The sequence below is a fragment of the Phymastichus coffea genome, unplaced genomic scaffold, assembly GCF_024137745.1.
Source record: "Phymastichus coffea isolate CEN01 unplaced genomic scaffold, Cenicafe_Pcof_1.1 PCOF00001, whole genome shotgun sequence".
Classification (NCBI taxonomy): Eukaryota; Metazoa; Arthropoda; class Insecta; order Hymenoptera; family Eulophidae; genus Phymastichus; species Phymastichus coffea.
In genome coordinates, this window is record NW_026706812.1 from 13,062,954 (window position 1) to 13,088,312 (window position 25,359).

At 41.3% G+C, this 25,359-nt stretch overlaps 1 protein-coding gene across 5 annotated transcripts in view; it reads left to right on the forward strand.

Moving 5' to 3' along the window:
* Window positions 1-25,359, forward strand: part of LOC131673846 (serine/threonine-protein kinase BRSK2) — a 175,079-nt gene that overhangs the window by 69,039 nt on the left and 80,681 nt on the right. The gene's annotated exons all lie outside the window — the stretch shown is intronic.

Consider the following 25,359-nt stretch of genomic DNA (forward strand, 5'->3'; position numbering starts at 1 on the left):
GCAGAGTTAAAATTTGTCCATAACGAATCCGGATGAGGGAGCTGGTACGTAGGCCGTAACTCTTTCAGCTCTTTTACTAGAACTAGTCAAATAAAGAACTTTAATAATTTCTCATAATCGTGCTGTCCTCTGGAAACTCAATGAGGAGTATTACCTTTAAATTCTGAAAAACCATAGTCACGACCTTTCCAGCCGATGGAACTGTTTTGATCTTTTTTAAAATTGATAATCTTTTCCGTTTATTCTGCGTATTGTCGACTGAAAACAATCCTGGTACTCATTGAGGCTACAATTTGCTCATTATTAATTTATCATAAAAAATGTTGATTGTCATTCTATATGATACGTCTATAGCGTCTGCTATATTGCGTATTTTTGTTCGACAATAATTATGTTATGAACCTATTTAGCGATTTCTTCACATATCTGTCGGACGGCCTAGGTGCTCTTCATTAAAAATAGATATGCTGCTACCTTAAACGTTTTACGTTTTCGTTAAACCAATAGCTCACTATTGTCATAGATAGCAAAGAAACCGTATCAAATTAAACAATTTTGTTTTTAATTTTTTATACACAATCAGCGTTTGATCAATGAAGTGTGCAGATGTACCAATACTATGCTTTATCCGAAAAACTAAAATATTAAACAATCACTGAAGTGACAATTACATTCAAAATTTAATTTAATAAACTCCAAAAAAAGAAAACAACGGCCGAAATGGCCCCTGAGTCAGGAAATGACAAGACCACTCCTAATAAAACAACGAAAACTGGAAAATTGTAAGCGGCAAAAAACAAAGATACAGCCCAGAAAATCAAACTCAAAACAAAAAACGACAAGCAGAATTATCAGATTATTGGCTAACTAACACAAGCAACAAATATGAAACTCTTCAAAAAAATAAAGAAAATAAAGAAAATCATAATGAAAAAGAAAACAGCGAAGCAAATAATTAAAAAGCAAATCCCCTCCATTTTCGTTTACATTGTAGAGAATATCAAGACGTTTGAAGAAAATAACACCTTAAAAGTGATAGTATCAAACAAAATTAAAATTCAACCGACAACGTCAGAATAATATTTGCCAATTATTACTGTATTAAAAGAAAAAAAAACACGTAATTTTACACTTACCAGCGCAAAGAAGAAAAAGGTTTCAAAGTTATATTAAGCATACACCCGTCAGTTGTTATAGATGAATTAAAAATAGCCGTAGACGAATATGGATATAAAGTAATAAGTATTTATAACATAAGGCATCGCATCACAAAACTACCATTGCCGCTTTTCACAGTTGAAATTGAACATGATTATAAAAGCCAAGAAATTCATAAAGAAAACAGATTATTAAACACGGTAACCATATTCAAGCCACTGGACGTTAAAAGAGAAATTCCTCAATGTCAAAACTGCCAAGAATATAGGCATACAAAATCTATTATTATAAAAGTGCAGTGTGTGTAAAATATGCTGAACAACGCCAAACTAAAGAATGTCTAATTAACCAAAAAATAAAAGTCGTAACATGTGCAAATTGCAACGAAAATTACACCGCAAACTATAAAGGATACCCAGTTCGTAAGCAATTACAGCAAAAACTATTTCTTAGACTACGAGAAAAAACACTAAATCATACAGTATTCAATTTCATCAAAATCCTAATTCAAATTTAAATGCTAACCAAACATAATATATGCACAGGTAATCAAAACAAAACGATCAGAGTGAGATCGAAATATCAAAACAAACAGTTGTTCAAGCAGAGCTAAGTAAATATACCAACAAAGTAAACGCGAATAATAAACTTGAACATATAACGGAGCAATTGATGCAAATAATGGATACTAAGTTAAATTTTTTAATTGTACTAGTAAACAAAATGACATAATAAGCAGTCTAAGACTCGCTATCTGTAATGCAAACGGTCTTATACAAAGGTATCTTGAATTAAAAGCATTTTTAATCTATGAAAATGTAGACATCACGTTGATATCAGAAACATACTTTACAAGTAGAAACTATCTTAATATACCAAATTACACTGTACATAAAACTGATCATCCGCTTAATAAAGCTCACAGGTACTGCGATTATAATCAAAACAAAAATAAACCACAATATCCATACTTATATTAGTGAAATCTACTTACAAGCAACAAGTGTCATCATCAAGGATAACAATATCAACTGTTTACTGTCCTCCCAACAAAACAAAAGAAAATTAGACTGATTTTTTTTAACACACTTGGAAATCGCTTTATAGTATGAGGTGATTATAATGCGAAACATCCGTGGTGAGGATCAAGATCATCAACTCCGACATACACAGGTAGAGTATTCTATGACATACTACAAAAAAATAACTATATTACGATGTCCACTGAAGAACCAACATACTGGCCTACAGATATAAACAAGCTTCCGGGGATTTGATTGATTTTGCTATAGTAAAAGGTATAAACAAAAATTATTTTAAAGTGTCATCATGTTTAGATTTATCATCAAATCATTCATCGGTACTAATTACTCTAAACTACCAAGTATTGAATAAAGTAAACTATAACGGTCTACTAGAAAAAATATGCTGTTTACATAGAGAAAGGCATAACATGTAACGTTCCTCTTAAAACAGCTAATAATGTAGAAAACAGTATCAAGTCACTCAACGTAAGTCTAACTGAAACTATTAACAAATGCTCTACTACAATAAATAGAAATAAAACGCAGCAAATTACATTCACTAAAATAACTAGATTAAAATAAATAGATCGAGTCAAGGCAAAATTAAAGTAAATAAAGCATCGAAAAATCTAAAGAAAATGTTATATGAAGAAAAGAACACACAAACGTAGAATTATCTCAGATCACTGAGTCCGACAGAAGCTACAGATTACTCATTATGGGAAGCTACTAAACGACTTGAAAGACCAACTATCAGTACTAATATGCAAAAACAACCAACTACATTTATACCACCTATTAGAAAACCTGATGATTACTAGGCAAGACCAGACGAGAAAAATGCTGAAACGTTCGTAAATCATCTTAATACAGCCTCACCAAAGATTAATCACCGAAGAAAAGAAGAAATCTTACTAGAAGACTGTGACATCCAAGACAGTACACTAATTAAATCGATTAAAATAAAATAAGTATTTCAAATTATTAATAATATTAAGAATAGAAAAGCTCCTGGTTCTGATAATGTCACAAGAAAATGCTCAAAATGGTACTCTCAATTGCAGTAAGATACCTAACTTTTTCAATGCATGCTTCCGTCTCTACTATATTATTTCCCAGTGGAAAGTAGCAGAAATTATTTTAATACCTAAACCTAATAAAGAACTAGAACTAGTAACTTCATATAGACCGATTAGCCTTTTATCAGCACTTTCTAAAATCTTTGAAAAACTAATCTTAGCTAGAATTAACCCATTGATACTAAATAGAAAACCTATCCCTGACCATCAATTCGGTTTCAGGTGTAACCATTCCACGATTGAGCAAAAAATTAAAATAGTATCTGTATATTTCTAGATGTTTCTTAGGCTTTTGACACGATTTGACATAAAGGGCTACTGCACAAGCTCAAAAGATTTTTTCCTCACCCCCCACTAAGAACTGTTACAGTTATATCTATATAATATAGCCTATCAAGTTAAAATAAATAAAAACGTATCAAAACGTTAGTTAATAAAAGTAAGAGTATCGCATGGTAGTGTTCTAGATCCAACACTATATCTGTTATATACCTCGGACCTATTCCAAAGTCTATTAATATCTTGACAGCAGCGTATGCAAATGTTACAGTAATTTCAACAGTACAGCCAGAGGAAACAATAGCAAACAAAAACATTACAAAATTGCATAAAAAATCACTTTCAAAATTGGTTTAACTCCTGGAGAATAATAGTAAATGAAAGCAAATCAATACATACGACATTCACACTTCAAAAAGATATTTGTCCTCCTATTAAATTAAACGATAAATATATTCCACAAAGCAAGTAAAATATTTAGATATTCACCTAGGCCGAAGACTTACACGGAAAGAACATATATTTACTAAACGTAGACTGGCGTTCAACTATGGGGTGCTGCTTCTAATTCGAATATCATCATTCAAATAATCCAATATCATCATCGAATATCGTCATTTTCCTCGAACTATAACTTCAGATTATGAAATACAATTCACTCCTCACTTTTTTAAAAATTTCCCAAAACTCTGTGGAATTAAACTCAATTAGACCAGCTGGCATCCAGCTCCGAACGTTCTAATTGAACGCTTACATCGCCATTTAAAAGCTGCAATCATGGCTCAGTCAGACACCGATTACCTCTCTTGCTTCTTGAAATCCGTTCTATTTTCAAAGAAGATATTAAAGCTACCTCTGCAGAGATGCTTTATGGAGAAACCCTACGATTTCCTCAAGAATTTTTTGCTTCAAATCCTTCAAAAACAAGAAACTCGATGATTCAAAAAGCTTCCTTCTAAGCTTATGTGAGTTCACATTACATTTACGTCTAGTTCCTGCATCGAGACATTGCCAGCCTGGAATTTTCGTTTTCAAGGAGCTATGTCCTTGTACACGCATTTGTTGTAAATGTATACATTCATTTATGAAAGAAGACCTACTCAGTACGGTCGTCCCTAAGATCCGATATGGTTGCGCTCTAAATTCCTAGCTCAATTTTATAAGTGAATTTTATACGTGGATGATATGTGTATTGTTCTCTTTGTAATCTTACATAAAAATAACTTAAAATTTTATTTTCAACTGTTAATACTTAAATCACACAGTTTATAGTAAATATATGAAAAGTATATTGATATTTATACATATACGAGGTGTGATCAAAAAGTAAGATGAATTTTTATTTTTCTCAAAAAATATTTATTTATTCATCAATTTTTATTTTATCTCCTTCAAAGTAATCCCCCTCGGATATAATGCACTTGTGCCAACGCTTTTTCCAATCCTCAAAGCATTTCAAAAAATCATTTTTTGTGATCTTGTTTAGTTTATCCTTCGATGCCGTGTTTATCTCCTCAATCGTGGCAAAACGCCGTCCTTTCATGGGCCTCTTCAGTTTTGGGAACAAGAAGAAGTCACAGGGGGCCAGATCTGGGGAATACGGTGCCTGTGGCATCGTTACTGTGTTGGTTTTAGCCAAAAATTCGCGCACAAGCAACGATGTGTGAGCAGGGGCGTTATCATGGTGCAAAAGCCAATTTTTATTTTTCCACAAATTCGGACGTTTCTGGCGGATTGCTTCGCGCAAATTGCGCATAACTTGCAGGTAATATTCCTTATTTACTGTTCTACCCTGTGGCAAGAACTCATGATGTACCACGCCCCTGCAGTCAAAGAAAACTGTAAGCAAAACCTTTACATTTGATCGAACTTGGCGTGCTTTTTTTGGTCTTGGTGATCCAGAATGCCTCCACTGGGACGATTGAGTCTTAGTTTCGACGTCATAACTATATACCCATGTTTCGTCACCTGTTATAACCCTGTTGAGTAAATCTGGATCATCGTTGACGTCATTCAGTAGCTCTTGGGCGATGCTCATGCGACGTTTCTTTTGGTCGAAATTGAGCAATTTCGGAACAAACTTCGCTGACACACGTCTCATGTCTAAAACACTCGTCAAAATTGATTGGCACGAACCAAATGAGATGCCAATATCATCAGCAATTTCTCTAATGGTAAATCGACGATTTCCCAACACTATTTTCTTCACTTCTTCAACATTCTCATCAGTTGTTGATGTGCTGGGGCGTCCAGAACGAGGTTCGTCGTCGGTGTCTTCTCGGCCTTCTTGGAAGAGTTTATACCACTTGTAAACATTTTTTTGGCTTAAAGTAGACTCACCGTATACCACTTTCAGCATTTCAAGTGTTTTGGCACATTTGATTCCATTTTTCACACAAAATTTAATGCAAACTCTTTGATCCATATTTTTAGACAGCAGCAAATCGTGGAGCACGCAAAACACTTCTAACCTTGCTGCCTCTCACAAACAAACCAAACATACTACAAAGCTGAAATTTGGAACGTATGTTCTAGACGAGTGTACCGACATAACCAAATAAAAAAGTCGAAGATCGAACGGACGTAGCCCGCTAAATTTCAAAATTCACCTTACTTTTTGATCACACCTCGTATATACTTACACACAACAATGTAACAGCTAATTACACGATTATCTTTCAGCCAAGTAGATTATGAATAAACCATTTTCACTTTGATATGGTCTTTTTTATAAATGACTGTAGTATGGTCAAGCGCGCCGCGAGCGCTTATCTCTCCCTTGCAATCAGTAATAAATAGTTACATGCTTGGATCAAATTAAAATTATTATAAGCGAAATAACAGAATTCTAAAATATACTATACATACATAAAACAATTCCATGTTTTAAAATGCTAACCATATGAGTACATCGATATTCATTAATAACTAATTCAATCACATTGATATTTGCCGATGGTAATAATTTCATATCTAATGTAGTAACACGTTTTTAGATTTTTAGCTATATATAGGTAATATAGGTATCATACAAAATGAATTTTTTTTATTTTTCAAATAAACAGAACCGTCAGCTACACATAACAATTCAGTTCTATTTATTTTTTAACATATTGTTTTATGATATCAAGTTTTTCGTAAGATATCAACAAATATATTATTTTAATGTAACTGTTTTGCAACTGTTTCAATTATTCCTCTGTGACCATTTGGAGAATTTGTTTACATTGATAAATTAAAGTTCAAATTTTTTAAAAATGTATTAATAATACCAAATGCATCAAAATCAATTCATAAAATTCCATATGAAATATGATTTATCATTCTCTTCATTTTTGATGACGTTTATCCAAAATTAAACTGTACAGTAGTAATATTCAATAAATTATATCCTATAAATAATTCTAATTGGAGTGCATTAAGATTACTTTTATCGTATTATTTTAAGATTAGGTCGTTTAGAAAATGTAGGTTTCATTATTTTCTCATTACCTAACATAATTACAATCAGTCAATAAAATCCATAAAAAGGGAACCAGCCCTTAGAGCGCCGCCATATTCGTAAACATTAAATATCGTTGGTCGAGAGAGCGTAAGCGCGATGTTATTGGTGGAGAGTCTAGTACGGCGGAGAATTCTTATGTGTTGAAGCAGAAGAGTATAATCGAGTGAGAACTGCGAGGATAGTCCACGGATTTTTTTCAAGGGAAAAAATTGTTGTAAGCCAAAAAGGGAAAACCGCGTTAATTGTAATGATTAATATGATACACGGTCCTTGTGGAGATTGGTGTATTATTGATGGAAAATCTTCGAAAAAATATCCTAAACAATTTTAAGAAGAAACAATAATTGATAAAAACGGTTGCGTTTCTTAACACCGAAAAGATACTGGAAAAACATGTTTACGTCCTAATGATTATGAAGTAGATAATCGTCATGTAGTGCCTTATGCTCCAGTGTTATCTTTGAAGCTTAATTGTCATATTTTAACGTAGAAGTTTGTTCAAGTATTAAATCCGTTAAATATTTACATAAATATTTTTACAAAGAACATGATGCAGCATCTGTAATTGTAACTAATTCAATGACCTTGTTATTATGCATGATGAAATTATTCAATATTTAAATGCACGATATGGAGGACCAGCAGAATCCATTTGGGGGATTTTGTTTCGACCAATGCATGATAAAAGTTATGTTATTATTCGTTTACCTGTGCATCAAATTTTCAAAACATAACAATTTGCACAAAATCTACTCATATTCATGAGATATATAATGCAATTGATTCGCAAACATCAATGTTGATGGATTATTTTGATTTGAATATGCGAGATCCTAATGTGCAACAATATTATTAGTCAAAAATTCCAAAAAAATAAGTTTTTAAGCAAACTCAAGTTGATGAATAAAAGTAAGAAGGTAGATTGAAAGAAAAATCGATATTCCGTGCATTGGACGTATGTACACAGTTAATCCAAGTCAATTTGAATTATTTCATTTGAGAATTTTATTGCTTTGAGTAAAACCTGCTACAAGCTTTAAAATTTTAAGAACAGTGAACGGAGAATTACATGAATCTTTCTCTTAAGTTTGTTTAGCATATGGTTTTATTGAAAGTGATAATGAGTAGACAAATGAGTGGACAAATGCAATGAGAGAAGTTGTTGTATTTATGATGCCAAAACCCCTTCAACGCTTATTTGTATAAATTTCAATTCATTGTAATCCTCTTGATCCAATAAAACTGGACAAATTTTAAGGATGTGATGTCTGAAGATTATAGTTGTTAATTCAATACACACGAAAGTCATACCAAAGCACTTATAGATATACGAATTTTAATTCAAATTGAAGGTAAAAGTCTTGATGAATTTCCGCAATTTCTAAATTTATTGCAAAATGTTAACGATATTTGCGCCGTTTGCGCTGTGGAAATTTTTTCTTTACTGAGAGAGAGAGAGAGAGAGAGAGAGAGAGAGAGAGAAAGAGAGAGAGATAGTTGTGCTGTAATAGGTTCTTAAATTACGGTGCATGCTCGGACCGTCTTTGCTACATCTGTCTGTGTTTGCGTACAACTATCGCTGCACATTTGTGCGCCTCATGTTTGATCCCAGCCCTGAGATACCCGAAGAGTAAAAGATACATGTCGGTGATGCCATGAGATAAGGACACGCGTTGGACGAGCGCAGGTAGTCAACGCGGACCACGGGGCCATTTTAGTTCTCACCAAAAAGGGGAATCCTCTAATGAGTTTTGCAAGGGCCTCAGAAATGGGGAAAAATCTTCTTGTAAAGGAAAATAGGTGATGACAGTCAGTTCCATCAGGGAAATCAGCAGTGACACTTCTCTCTCAATCTCGCAGAGTCGCGAGCCGTGTGTGATACCGCGTTTAGTGACAGCCAACGACATTGTGTAAAACGGCAATTGAACTGTGCGTGTTTGTGTGTGCACGAGTGCAGTGTGAGAAGTTGCGCTAGGTGTTTTCGTGATTGCCGGCGAACCGACAAAAGGGCTAACTACGTTAGAAGAGGACGTCTTCACGATTCTAGGTGCTGCCACAACTCTTTAAGCCCATCAGATCGGCATAACAGGTCATCGCAGTATCGTGTGCCCAAAAGGTCGGGGTTGCGGTGTACCGAGGTGTTTGTGTGTGTGTGTGTGTGTGTGTGTGTGTGTGTGTGTGTGTGTGTGTGGTGGGACTTCCTGGTTATCTGCGTGTGTAAACAATGATCTGGTAAGCGAACGCCTATTTTTAAGTCGAGTAGCCATTCAACGTACGTGCCTTGTACAGGCTCAGCGAGCCTTCAGATAACAAGTCTGTAATTACCGTTTTTAGTTATTTGTCAAATGTTCAATTTTGTACTTAGATGGCTTTTCCCCCACTTAGGACTGGGGTTTTTTATGCCGGATAAGTACATATGTTAGGTCTTGTTTCTTTTCTTAATTAAAGTAAGATTTTCACTTAATCTCTGAGTTGGATTTTTGCTTATATTACGCACACACCCCTAACCCTAATCTAATTTAAGTACAGAGTACAAGCCTTCATTTCCAGGTGAGATTATTAACAAAATTTCTCTTTTCATTACTATTACGTAGTAATTGAACAAACGAAATTTTACCGAATTATGAAATTCCAGGAATTCATTTGACTGTTGGTCGTGAACGATATCTGAAATGAAGCGAAAAACAAAAAGAAATAGCAGACACCATTTTTAATATTATTTTAAATAATAATTATGATGAAAATTCAGAACAGAGTAACTGTTTCTTTATAGATGGTCCTAGTGGATCTGGTAAAATCTTGTTATATGAATATCTTTGGTATCTTTTCAAGGAAAACAATATAAAAGTATATACTATGGCACTTACCGGAATAGCAGCTACATTATTACCTTAAGGTAAAATAGTATATAAAGTTTTTCAGTTACCTGTACCTTTTTTACCAGATTCATCATCGAACATAAAATAAGAATCAGAAGAAGTTGCTAATTTGAAAGAAATAGATGTTTTTATTTGGGATGAAGTACCTATGGCTCCAAGATATGCTATTGAAGTGATAGATAAACTGTGTGTAACGTAATTAACAATGATAAATTATTTGATGGGAAAATAACTGTTTTAGGAGATTACAACCAGTTACTTCCTGTGAAAGTAAATAGTACGCGTAGTGAAACTGTTGATCTATAAATCGTTGTTTACAATGGGAAAATATTAAATTTTCTTTATCCCAAAATATGCGAGCTTTATGTGAAGAATTTTTACAAAAGTAAATTGAATTTTTGAAATTTTTTTTAAACGTTGGTTATGGAATATTAAATGACAATCAAGATAACTTGAATTTACAACATTTTCCTCAAAATTGTATTAGAGTAATTAGTAACGCAGAAGACATAGTACATAACATTTATATATATTATTATTATATATTACGCAACAAACAATATAGAAAACCAATTAGTTTTGCTATTTTATTTATACGAAACATTCGCACGTTAATGAAATAAATGGAAAAGTTGTTAATTTACTGGATGAAACAACAGAAAAAATTTACACAAGTATTAATAGTATAGAAAACTGTGAGAATGAAGGTTTTGAAGATGTTATATCAATTGAAGAATTGAATGCACTTTCTTTCTCGTCTCTTCCTCCTTACAAATTAAAATTGCATTTGTATACTAATCCGAAATCTTACTATTAATGAAGATTTATGTAATAGTACTAGATTCTTGATTTTAGAACTATGTAAAAATTTATTAAAATGTGAAATATTAAATGGTGATAAAAAAGGAGAAATATTCTTTATAAATCGTATAATGTTGTATTCCTCAGAAAATAAATATCCATTTATTTTTAAACGCTAACTATTTCCTATCAAATTACATTTGTAATAACAATAAATAAATCACAAGGTCACGAATAAAATGACTTCATTCGACAAGTCATTACTTTTTTATATTTTATTTTATTCGCCATGATAATTAGATAGGAATATTGAACCATTCAATATTTGAATATTCAATGGTGGAGAATTATCCCTCGAATTGTTCAATAAATAAGAAAAGCCCTTGCTTCTTTCTTTAACCGCGGCTTACCGGATCGTAATTACATACATATATATATATATATATATCGTACTTTGGAGACTGTGGACGAAAAACTTTCCGTCTCATAAGTATTGGTATAATTTCACGAGGAGGTTCAACTTTAGGAGGTTGCCTCTGCAACAACAAAGTGAACGTAAGAGTGAAGAAGATAAGTAAGAGCTGAAAAGTTAAAGTTCAAGTGCAAACCAAAGCCCAAAAAGTGTAAACCCCTTAGTGAAAATGGCACAAACGTAACTGAAAATCGAAACAAAATAAATACAAGTCCAACTTTTTCGAGAGTACTCAGTGACAGTACGTTACCCAAGAAAGAACAAGCGATAATTATTGACATAGTAGATGGTCTTAAAATCAAAGACTATCTACGTGCCATAGCTTCTAAAACCTCCCCGGCAAATACCCGCTGCTTCGAAAATTTCACAGAATAGATTCTGCTGCTATATAAACGAAGAAAAGTTAGTAGAAACTTTAGCAAATGAAAATAGCAACACAATCACATACAAAAATCACGAACTAAAACTGAGACCTTATGTCTTGAAATTAAGACGCGTAATCTTTTCCAGCGTACATCCTAGTATTCCCCACGATGAAATCGTATTAATCTTGAAGACTAAAGGTATTATACCGAAATCAAATATAAATAGCATTAAGCTTGGATTCGCTGAACTAGGGTTTACGCATATTTTGAGTTTTCGAAGACAATTGCTTATTGATCCAGATGACGTCAGCAAGTTGCCTGTCGAAATTACAATCAATTACAAAAATTTAATACATGACATATCTCATATATAATACTACAGATAAGATTTTATGTTGTAATTGTAAACAAGAAGGACACACTGCCAGATGGTATAAGACGTACAACAACTCGCACGAAAATATTGAAATTGCATAAGAGACCAATAGTACACAAGTACAGTCTAGCTTTGAAAATTACGAAGACGATTCTCTCGAGCCTCAGGTGACTCGGACTAATAATACAAAAAAGATGTGTGTAACGACTCTCTGTACAAAACTACTCACGTGTTCAATGGACAACATTTATTCAATAAACCACTTACACCTAAAAGAGCACTTTCAACTGTTTCATCATCCACTATAAACACCAGTAATATCAATAGCATTTTAGAATCTAATTCTACGCAGACTAAAAACAAGCAAAAGAAGAAGGTGAAAACGGCAAACTGCAAACTACCTCCTCCAAACCTACAATCGATAATTGACACAGCTGCTATCAATTTCGAAGATGACACTAAGGCAACATACCCATTGACTCTCACATAACTAGGTAACTTTCTTATTGATACCTATGGGAAAGAATATAAAGAGTTACCACAGATCGCGTTTAAGTATGTCAGTAATCTAAATGGACTGAGAATTATGCTAACAAATTTATACTCAAATATTAAAAGACGAACCATCAATCGAGCTACTATAGAAAAAGACGACATGGATATTGAAGAACCATTAATCTCCGACGAAAGTCAAACCGAAGATAAATAAACGATAGTCTGCAATGATAACTCACAAAATGAGCAAAAATAATATTCGCTTCTCGCCTACAAAACTACAAATACGTTATTTTAACTGATGTAAATGGGGCAAAATTGTACGAACAATCCAAAAATTTTGACTTGTTGCTGTACAATACCAATACATATACACACGTAAATCTAAGCAATGAGACCAAATCTAATATAGATTTAGCATTCTTAACGGTCAATATATCTCATTTGCTAAACGTTGAAGTCACTGATGATACACGCAGCTCAGATCACTTTCCTATACTTATCATCTACTCGTATAACGCGGAAAAAATTTAACATCACAAACTTTCTTTGAAAATTCAATCAAAACGCACGAATTAGGGACAAATAAATAACTTACTTGATCAATATCATCAAGCTTTTTTCAGCCTGGAATATGAAAATTTATCTATAATAGAAAATGTGAGCTTTTTATTAAAACTATTCATGATGCTGTTACGAAAAGTACGTCAAAAAAAGGAAAATATAATAAAAAGCACCATAGAAATCCTGTAGCTTGGTGGGATAATGATTGAAAAAGTGGAACGGCTAAGATAGAGCGGTTATAAAAAATGGGAATATTCAGGTAAAATTGAGGATTTTATTGAATATCAGAAACTCATAGCTTCTGTTCTTGACGAACCCTTCAGTTTTGTAGAATTTAATACAGCCTTAAACTCGAGGGTCGATAAGTCTGCTTCAGGCATTGACGGGATCAACTATAAAGTTTTACACTATCTCTCTATTAAATATCGCCTCTTATTGCTAGATATATAATATGAATGTTATAAAAATAATGTATATCCAGACAAATAACTACATACATATTGTAACACTGCAAGTTACATACATCGCGAGCGCCGAGAGCCAACGCAAGTGTGAGGACACACACACACACGATTATACGTCACGACGAAAGAGAGAGAGAGAGAGAGACAGTACAGCGATTAGCCGACAATCACCGAAGATTGCCGAAACACGATAGCGAAGACCTCCTGCGAACGCGCGAATGGACATCGCGGCTTTTCGTCTCGCTACGCTCGACGTGTTCACATCGGTATCCGAATATTGCGCTCGAGGCGACGACGTCTCACCACCTCCGTGATTCGACCAGCAGGCCTGCAGCCGCGTAGCAACGGAGCCCTTCGTTGACCAGCCGACGGCACGAAGTAAAACCGTCTGATCCACGTGTGAGGGTGATCCGGAGGATAGCCTCCCGTCGACGAAACTCGCAAGCTCGTAAGTACGGTACGACTCATTCTCTCTCTCTCACGCGGTATCAATTATATTGCGGCGCAGAGTTTCGGCGGAAACTCCTGATTGCACCTCTGCGAGAAGGTCGCACATTGTATAAGGATTGTCGCTGACACAATAAATCTACCAACGTTTTACTATAACGTAGCTCTTTATTTACGTTGCATATCCTTCACCTCTAATTCAATCGACGGGTTAAACCCCGACCGCCTCCGCGGGTCAATCGACACTAGGTCGATTGACAATTATACTGACCTAGTCGGAGCATACCTGTCTATTATCGGTGGATCTTACGGGTGGATTTAAGGGCAAGCCCCACCACCGTTTTAATATATATACTTTGTAGATAAACCAATCGGTAACGGTTTGTGACCATTAGCTTTGACATCATGCATATGGAAATTCTTCTAACTTATGATTTCACATAGACTAAGGTGAGGGGTAGAAAATGAAAATATTCTGCCCAAGAGCTAGTCAGGTTTTAGAAAAGGAATGTTTAGTATGGATAAACTTACTGCTCTTAAACTTGAAATCGAAAATGCTTTCAAAAATAAGGAACATGTACTTGCGATATTCCTTGATATTAGTGAAGCTTTTAACAATGTTCACAGCCAAATACTAGTTACAAAACTAGCCAATTACGGATGCTCAAATAAGGTTTTAAAATTCATTAATTTTTTAACGTATCATAGATTACTGTTTTCTGAACTTGATATCAATATACCCAAACATTCCTATAAAGGCGTATCGCAAGGCGGAGTTCTTAGTTCGCTGTCATTCGTAATATACGTTGCTCTAGCTTTCATCATTAATGATAAAAAGAAAAAATCATTGTATTCAATGAAGGTGACAAAAGAGTAATTAGTGTCGAACATTTGATACATGTCGACGAATACCCTAATATATATATATATATATATATATATATATATATATATATATATATATATATATATATATATATAACTATGACTATTCTATAATGAAATCTTGCATCAACACTAACATTGAGTTCGGTATGAAACTACAAAAAAGCAATAACCCTAATATAATGTTCAATGAAAAGTTTGATAAGATCGACCCTTTAAAGTTTACACGGATGGCAGTAAAAATGAATTCGGCCCATTAGTAGGCACAGCTTTCGTATGCCCTGAATTAAACTATTACAAAACAAGCAGTATAATTAACAAGACTTGAATATTTACTACCGAATTTATGGCTTTATTTATTATAAGGAAAAAATTATTTCGAAAGATAATATACAGAAAGAACCACAAAGCCGTGGTTTGTCAGACAAACACAAACACTATCTAAGGAGCTAGTTGTTACAATATGCAGGTGTCGTAGTAACCATAACAGTTTGTGAGAATCGCTTGGTACTAGACACTAAATGCGACTGCGGGCATCCTATTCAAGATTTAAAATATAATATGGCAATGTCCAATGTACGATCAGCAGACGAAAAGTTTAGCCAAAGCATTATCAAAACTAAAGTTATTCCTCCCTTTAGATATTAAATGCTTTTTAGAACAACCAAATGTTGAAGCCATGAGTACTGTGCTTAACTTCTTAAAAAATTGTAACATGTGAATTTAGTATCTGACGTAAATTCCTACGCATATCGGCACAAAATATAAATTACTCAAAGGATATCACACATGCGAATAATTATGTATATAGTGTACGTAACTAACAGATAATTACGTACCCCTCTCAAATTTTGTAACTATTGTAACGGTTGTGATTTATCCGAGAGAATAAATCGATATCCGTTAACAAAAATCAGTCACCGTCGCTTCCACGTTGCGAAGCTAACCGCCGCTTCGTCGAAGGAGGACTTACCTCCCGGCTGTTGTGCCGGCTGCTTCGTCGAATGCGGGCTCGGCGTACTGCTCACGCGGGGAAGTCGGTGGGTTCGGGTGGCTGGGCAGAGGAGGTACGTGCGCTTCTGCCCACGTCAATAAGCAAAGCGGCCGATCAATTACATACAGCCTTTATTCACTTGACATTTGATACACGTTTCATGAAGAAAAAGGCCGAGAGCTTTTCCGAATGACACACTGCTCAGTCGCGCATTTACAATGCGCGATGTCTCGCCGTGAGAGAGAGAGAGATATACGAATTTACTCTCGCGCGCCTAATTTAACGTGATCTTTTCGCAGTTAATTACGTATCGGAGAAGTTACTCACTTCTCTTCGCTGTAATTCCACGGAAAATTTAGCTGCCGATTCTTCAATTTCCGAGCTCACGTGATGGTTCTCGTTGCCCGGGAGGCGTTTCCTCCTCTTGGTCCTCTCGACACTCTTCAAATCCGGTGTCACCTGGGCGACGACACTCACTCTTGGCGTACTTGCTTCGGTATTGCTCTTCGATTCCACTTTTTTCCTTTATCGTCTAATGAGCAGTGATTTTCCTTTGTATCCTTCCGCTCGGTAAGCTGGTTCACACGTGAGTGTCTCTCCTCACTACCCCCACCCCTCACCGTCCTTTCTCTCTATTCTCCGCTCGCGCACGGTTTTTCTGCGCAGCTGGCCCGCGCATGGCACGCGCTGGCCCTATATTCAGCGGATTTTTCCCTGTAACGAGCCGGCTCGTTACAACTCCCCCTCCAGGCGGAAATACTTTCCATGTGCCGAATCAAACCGAAAAGGGGAAAATCGCTTGATGAAAGTAAGGAGTGGATGGGTGGAGGGATAAATGAGGGACAAATGCTGGTTTCATTCACGTTTTTATTTTAACGTCACTCTCTATATTGCCGATGGTCCCGTATCCTTGGGCACCGACTAGATCTCGTGACGCCTGGGTACCCACACACTGCGCATCCCTCGACCGCCGATCGTGACTCGCCGCCTCTTACCCCGCGTGGGTCCCGTTCGTTGGGGTTGGGCTGGCGAGCCGGGTCGTAGTTTCTCCTGGACCGCTTGACTTTGAAGTCTCGGGGCGGTGCGGAACCGCACTGCCCAGAGGGGCCAATACCGCCGTTGTTGTTCACAGCCACGTTTATTGTGCTGTGGGCTCCCGACGACGTTGCCTCGACCGAGACGTTGGTTGCGGAGGACGACTGGGAGAGTCTTTCTCCCCGGTATCTGGGCGCGAGCGGTGGAGGCTGTCTCGCGCCCTCTTCTGCCTCTGGCGGCTCGGTTGTAGGGAAGTGTGAGTCGGCCGTCGGATGGTATGGGGGCACTCGTGACTCGCGCGCGTGGCGGACGGCTCCCACGTAGGCCTGCCAACGCGCACACTTCTCCAGCCACTCTTCTGCGAATCTCTCGGTTCCGGGGCCTCGGATGAAATCCCCGAACCGGGCGAGTACACCGAGGGTGACCAGACGCACGAAATTCCATGCTCTGCCGACTTCGCTCAGCGCGAATGCCAGGGAGCGCTCTTTCGCCTCGGCCGGATATTCTTGCGGCCACTCCAGGCACGTTGTTGGCCAGTCATCCCTGTTGTAGGGGCGGGCAAACAACGGGTATCGTCGTGATGGCCAGGGCGTTTCCGCTAAGGTGCGCGCGGATCTGGATGAAGCGGATTCCGTGAGTTCGGCTGGTGCGGTCTCTTCTCCTCTTCCGCGGGACCCAAAACCGACTGGGTCAGTCATGGTGGCGGCGTTGATTGTCATCGCCTCCACGGTGTTGGTGGCCACCTCGACCCTCTGGGGTACGCTGGTCCTGTCAGTGTTGACGGCCGAATTCCGGGTTCGGGCGCCGGCGGCTCCTCCGACCTGCACGCCCACGTTCCATCTTCTGGGCAACCCCGTGTTAGTTCCGATGTCCCGGAACTGGGACGAGGGGCGGTCCCGGTTGGTGATGGGCCGTCCAGAGCCCATGGGTAAGAAGTGCCCAAACAATTCGTCCCCCGTTGTCCTCATTGAAGGGGGAGGGCCTCCGAAGGACGCGGTTGCCCTCACCGACCAGTCTGCCGGCGCCTCTTCTACCTCGGTCAGGGTAGCCGGGACGTAACGGAGCTCGCTTTTGAGCGGGCGTAACAGACGGCCGTCCCTCTGGGCACGCTGGACCTCCACGAGGAATTTCGCCCCTGCGTGCCCAAGGCAGTCCCTGATGGTTCTCCCTATCTTTTGGTTCATCAGGATGTCTGCCAGCTCTTGAACGGCCGCGCTGAGCTCCTGCTCCCGGTTCTTCTGACCGTGGGCTTCCGCGGCTTCCGCGAGGCGTCGCCCCAGGGCAATGGCCGCGACGTCGAGCAGCTCCTTGACGTCTTCGGGGATGTCGAACATGGCGATTATCCCCACGAAATACTGTACGGTGTCCTTGATGATCTGTTCCATACTGTAACATGGTGAAATGATGGTGATGAAGGGTGAGGAGGGGAATGGAATGATATGACATGCTCGCTCGCAGAATAGTTATGATTTTCGGGGTCGTCCCCTTGCGCGCGTCGCAGCATTCGCGTCGAGGTCGACTCGCTTCGCAACGCGACCTATCTCTCGACGCACCGTCGTTACCGATTTCTTTGGCCGGCCTCTCCCTCGGGCGCTAGGTTTGGCGGTTGCTCCTGGCAGCGTTATTTTGCGAGGTCGCCCTCGCTCGCATCGTGGGGGTGAGGCCTCCCCGTCCGCGCGTGTCGGATCGTTTTCTCCGCCTTCGTTGCCGTCGCTCGGCCGCTCGCACGCCTGGGGCGGGTCGCTCTTCGCCACGTTTTCCATCGGTGGTTGTTCTTCTTCCTCCTGGTCGTCTTCGGAGCCTTGGTGGAAAGGCTTGAGGTCTTCCGCGTGTACCGCCCCTTCCAACTCCTCTTGATGGTTTGCTAAGCGGAAGGTGTTCGTTCCTAACTTCTCGGAGACGACGTATGGTCCCGCATATGGCGGGGCCAGCTTCGCCGTGATTTCCTTAGCGGCTGATGACAGCACTCGATTGACTCGCCATATCCAATCTCCTACTTCGAACGGGGTTTTTCGACGCTTCGTGTCATACGATCTGGCCTGTCGGGCCTGCTCTCGTTGCGAGTTCTCGGCTGCTGTCTCTAGCAACCCGGGCAGCAGGCCCATGTGGTCAGTCCATTCACGACGAGCCTGATCCTTGAGCCGCCGCTGGCTCAACTGCTCCTGTTCTCGCCGAAGGGTGACGGGCGGTAAAGGTTGCCGCCCATAGTTGAGCATGGCAGGGCTTACCTTGGTTGTGCTGTGTATCGCGGTGTTAAGAGCGAACATCAGTTCACTTATCTTATCGTCCCAGTTCTTATGGTCGTCTTCGATGAATGACCTTATCATCGTCTTCAGGGTCCTGTTATATCTTTCGGTCGGGTTGGCTCGTGGGCAATACACGGGCGTTAGATCGTGTTGAATCCCTTGTTCGCGCAGATACTCATCGACTAACTTATTCTTGAACTCGGTGCCATTGCCCGAGAGGAATATCTCTGGCGCTCCGAAGCGAGCCAAGATCCTCTCGTGAAATTCTCGCACGATTGTCTTGGCAATAGCTTTCCGAATAGGGATACACTCGACCCACCTTGTGAATAGATCGACGAAGACTAAGATATACTCATAGCCCTTCGCACTGCGGGGAAAAGGTCCGGTGATATCTCCGGCGACGATTTGCCACGGCTTGCTAACTTGTCGCCTCCCCATCAGCCCATACGGTGAGCGTTGTTCGACCTTACACTGCTGACATATCACGCAGTTACGCACATGACGCGATGTGTCATCGATTAGCGTAGGCCAGTAGTACAACCTCCTTACTCTGGCGATCGTTTTATCACGCCCGAGATGGCCGGCTGTGGGGGCGTCGTGACATTCCTCTAACACTTTCCTTCGATGCTCCTTGGGTACCACTATCTTCCAGTCATCAGCGTCGTCGATCAGTTCTCCAAGGGATCCGCCTGGGCGGTAAGTGTAGACGTTACCGCCCACGACCTTCCATGTCGGATGCGCTTCCGGCTTATCCAGTATTTCTCGCTTCTTAGCCAGCAGCCATTCATCCTTTACCTCTTCGGACCATGACACCGCGCTGATCATCGTTTCTTCCTCCTCCTCTGGTTCATTCATTCGCGACAGACAGTCGGGCACGTGGTGCAGGGCCCCTTTCCGATGTTCCACGTCGAAAACATACCCCTGCAACTTCAGGGCCCATCTTGCTAGGCGGCTCGTGGGATTCTTCATATTCCGCAGCCATTTCAAGCAACTATGGTCAGTTATCACTTTGAAATGATAGCCTTCCACATACTGCCGGAATTTCTCAATGGCCCATACCACCCCGAGACATTCCCGTTCGGACACCGAGAAATTACGTTCGGCTCGGGTGAGGGTGCGACTGGCAAACTCAATCACCCGCTCTTGCCCGTCGACGATCTGGGTCAGGACGGCGCCGATGCCCGTATCACTGGCGTCGGTGTATAACACGAATTCTCCGTTCGGATCTGGGGGCTGCAATATCAGGGCGGACACCATGAGGTTCTTTAATTCGGAGAAGGCTCTTTCCTGATCTGGGCCCCATTCATATGGTGTTGACTTGCGCAACAACTTATTCAATGGCTCCGCTACTGTTGCGAAATCATCGATGAAGCGCCGGTACCACGAGGCCATGCCCATGAAACTACGCAGCTTCTTGACATTCCTGGGTGCTGGGAACTCCAATATAGGGCGCGTTTTCTCCGGGTCAGGTCTGACGCCGTCCCGGTTCACTAACACGCCCAAATACCGTACTTCCGCCTTGCAAAAGGCACTTTTTTCCAAGTTCACGGAAATCCCAGCGCTCCTTAAGGCCTCTAATACTCGTTTGAGGTGTTCTTTGTGTTCCTCAAACGTAGCCGACACTACGATGATATCATCGAGGTACGCAAAGGCAAAGGTGGCCATCTCCGGACCTATTACTGAGTCGATGGCTCGTTGGAAGGTGGCCCCGGCGTAGGATAAGCCGAAAGGCATCCTGACAAACTGGAAGTGGCCCATCCCTGGCACCGTGAAGGCCGTCAATGGTCGACTCTCCTCTCTTAAGTTGATCTGGTGGTAGGCTGAGTTGAGGTCCAACGTCGAGATAAACCTTGCGTTCCTCAATCGCCGCAGTATGTCTTGCATAAAGGGGATCGGATAGGCATCGGGCTCTGTTACTGCGTTCACTTGACGCATATCTACGCAAAATCGCCACGAACCGTCCGACTTCTTGACCATCACTACAGGGCTGGACCATCCACTCTTGGACGGCTCGATCACCCCCGCGATCAACATTTCCTTCACCAGTCGGTGCATTTCTTGTTCCACCTTTGGTGATACTGGGTAATACCTTTGCTTGATCGGTTTAGTATCCCCGACGTTAATCACGTGCTCTGCGCCGGTGATACAACCCAGAACTTTTCGGTCCGGCATTATCTTCGAGACCATTTCTCTAATTTCCTCGCGCTGGGCATCCGTTGCTTCCGCGATGCCCACCGCGGCTGGGCGAATCTGGCCCTCCAAACTTGCTAATGTTAATGGGACTCTGACTTCTTCATCCTTCATGAATAGCACGTCCTCCTCTGGATCCACCATTATCTTAAATGCCTTGATGAAGTTGACACCGACGTAGCATTCGTCCTTCAGATCTGGGATTATAGCCACTCTGATGTCCCTTGTTACTCCACCTACGGTCCAGGGCATGTGAACATGACCTAATACTGCCACGGTTGAGCCATCCGGCAGGCGGCAAGTACCTGCGTTGCGCGCCTGTAGCTCTAACCCCAGTTGAGCAGCAATCATGATCCCTAACGTGCCCATTGTTGTACAAGATGCACCTGAATCGTACAAAGCTCTGATTCGGTAATCTGCAATATCAATGGGCACGTACCATCTCGTCTCATCTTCGGGTGCATAAGCTCTTCCTCGCTGACTGCCTTTGTGCTTCCCGTCGGTCGATCCTATGGCTGCGAAAGTCTGCCCTTCGTCGTCGTCTGGACTAGTGTTGGCCAACACCTCGCTAGTCAACGCCTCTGTGTCGTCCGACGATCTTCGGCTGCACTTCCTCGCCGTGTCCTGAGGATCTTCCTGCATCGCACGTCGGGTCCTGGGGGAGGAAGTAGCTCCTTCGATCCCGCTTGACGGGTTGGTATCTTGACTCTCGGTCGCATGTTCCTCTATTCGTAATGGCTGGATCTCATTATCACCATTGCCTCTCACTCTTGATACTTTCTCTGTAGGCTCCCTTTCATTTGTGGCGGAGCTAGTCGATATCGGGGGCGACTCGCGCGGAATCTCGTCGCGCTGCCGCCTAGAGTAAGGGATATCTTTACTACTCGAAGCAACTATGACCCCGTCTAGTTGCTTCCTTTGTCGTTTCCCGATGACGTTGCTCCTTTGCAGTCGGGGCAGTATCGGACGCTGAAGCCCAGTTCAGCGCCGCGATTTCGATCTCTGCGTCATCTTCCTCGACTTCATCATCGTCGGCTGCTATCGCCGATACCCTAGGCTTGCGGACACTTGCCGCCGTCCCAGCTTGTGCGGGTTGATATGCCCACTCTGGGAATAGCGCCGCCTTCGGCTCTAGCAATATTCTCCTTTGTCGTGCTTGGGCAATGTCATTTTGTGCCTCTGTTGCCAGCCGACACAGCTCTCTTACCGACGTCGCGTCTCTTCGCTTGACGTTCGTCTTTATTTCAGGAAGCAGGTTCGAGTACATCAGCTCCAGCACTTCTATACTAGGCATCGGAGGCTGTATCTTGTTTACCATGGCCTGTAGCTTGGTCAGGTAAACCTTCACCGACTCCTGTTCGCCTTGGTATCTGACTTGAGCCTCCCTCTTCAGCCTCTGTTATTGCTGGATGCTCGTGCCGAACCATTCTCTCGCATCCTGTACGAACTCCTGGTAACCGATCCAATCCTTGTAGTTGTTGATGTACCATGTATGGGCTACTCCAGTTAACACGTCTGGTAGCCCCAACAACATCTCTTCCTCGGATAGCTCAGCCGCTATTCTTTGTGCCTCTAGCTTCTCCAAGAATAAGTCGACGCTTTGCTCTTCTCCGCCGGAGAACTTCACGCGCCAGTCTCTGACGATCTTGCCGATATCTCTGGTGGTCGACAGCCCTGATGGGTAATTCTGCGTTGAATAACTTGTTGGTCTTGAGTAGGCGCCTACAGAAGAATTCGCTGTGAAATTCTGCTGTCTGCCCTCTCCTAAGGGCTGTGCGGGGGGGTCGTCTGCAGACCACCGGGCCCCTACGGGCGGCTGTGGCCTTTTTGGCGTGCTGCCTGGTACCACCGTGTCGTAGTGGAACGTCAGTGTGTCTTGAAAATTCACTGATTTGCTTGGCTGTTTTTCTTCTTTGGTTTCTGTTGTGCACGTGTTGCTCTCTTGTAATTCGTACATCTCATTTTCTAGTACTCCTATGCGGTCTAGTGCTTTGGATAGACGAGAGGTTTCTGTTGCCTGTGTTGCGCAAATTGTTTGTGCCATTTGCGCAATTGACAGGACGTACTCTCTTTCTCTCGTCATTGCCCTTTCGATCTTCGTGAGGCGTTTTATCCATTCCGTCATTACCTTGGCTATCTCTGGTGGCACTGTTATTGGGTTGCCCTTTGCATCCTTTAACGTGGGCATCTCCTCCTCTATGTCTTCCATAGAGTCTTGATGGATCGTTTTACCATCATCCTTAGAGTTCTTCTCTGCTTCCTTTGATAGGGTCTTGCCGACTGTCAAGTTCATTTTTGTCTTGATTTCATCGTCCGTCAGCAGTCTGTATAGCGGATGGCTGTCCAGGTCCGCTGCATCTTCAAGAGTTTTGCATTCTTCGGATATAAATGACTGGCGCAGATCTGTTCTTCTAATTGGGTCTGTTGTCTTGTCAACTGCCCTTGTCTGGTCGAAATCTGCCTCGGAGTAATTGCCGAGTAGCCACTTCTGCAATCTGTTAGCTTGCGCGGCTCTGTCGCCGTCGCTTCGCAGCTCTAGTTCGGATAGCGTCTCTTTTAGACGTTTGTCATCGAACTCGCTTACCCATGTTTGTATTTCGTCCTCCGTGGTGTCCAAGTCGAATAACAGCGTTTGATTTGTTGACTTAGCCATTGTTTACGCACGCTCGTTTTGTTTAAACAGTGGCTAGTCCCCAAGAGCGTGAGTACGAGTGTTTGTATTTTTTTGAAAAATCTACTTAAAAAAAAACAAACGGTCTTATTGCCACCGGTTTTATTTTGATTTTATCTAGACGTACGAAATTGTTGGCTCTATCCCGCGAGGTTGTTTTGGCGCGCCCTTACTACGCAAAAACAGTAATCCTACCTATCAGCTTTGCTAACTGTTTGTTAGCAAAGCTGTGTTAATTTTTGTTGGGCGCGCCCTCTTCGCTATTGTTCGTCGCTTCTTAGCAGTCGGTTTAATTCAGGCGTTTTGGAGACGAAAGAAAGAAAACAAAATATAGAGATTTGCTATATGCAATCAAAACAAAATTTATAGAAAAAAAAGATATTACTTTTTAATTTGTTTTCTTAATGTAGCCTGAAAAAAAAACGTAAGTAGCCCTGTACTTCTTAAAGTCAAATCTGTAAATGGGCACTTGTTGACTATTTGTGCGCGCGGCAGTATTTACGTTTCGCCTGTCGCGCGCGGCTTTTGTCTCACCGACTGCTGTTCGTCTCTGGCCTTGGCTATCACGTTGTTAGTATTACTCTCGGCCTTACAAGAGTTTTACAAAATTCAAAATGCCTAGGCCAGAGTAGGCGCAACGAACAACGCTTCGCCTACCTCGCGGTGTTTACCACTCGCACTCACGTGTACACGTATCGGTCGCCGCGGCTCTCTCTCTCAGAATCAAAACACAGCTAGAAGACACGCGTGCCCTTGACGCTCTCGTAGGAGGCCTTGTACTCCTGTGCCCAGTCACTTTAAGTTGGGCGCCGCTGTAACGGTTGTGATTTATCCGAGAGAATAAATCGATATCCGTTAACAAAAATCAGTCACCGTCGCTTCCACGTTGCGAAGCTAACCGCCGCTTCGTCGAAGGAGGACTTACCTCCCGGCTGTTGTACCGGCTGCTTCGTCGAATGCGGGCTCGGCGTACTGCTCACGCGGGGAAGTCGGTGGGTTCGGGTATCTGGGCAGAGGAGGTACGTGCGCTTCTGCCCACGTCAATAAGCAAAGCGGCCGATCAATTACATACACCCTTTATTCACTTGACATTTGATACACGTTTCATGAAGAAAAAGGCCGAGAGCTTTTCCGAATGACACACTGCTAAGTCGCGCATTTATAATGCGCGATGTCTCGCCGTGAGAGAGAGAGTGAGAGATATACGAATTTACTCTCGCGCTCCTAATTTAACGTGATCTTTTCGCAGTTAATTACGTATCGGAGAAGTTACTCACTTCTCTTCGCTGTAATTCCACGGAAAATTTAGCTGCCGATTCTTCAGTTTCCGAGCTCACGTGATGGTTCTCGTTGCCCGGGAGGCGTTTCCTCCTCTTGGTCCTCTCGACACTCTTCAAATCCGGTATCACCTGGGCGACGACACTCACTC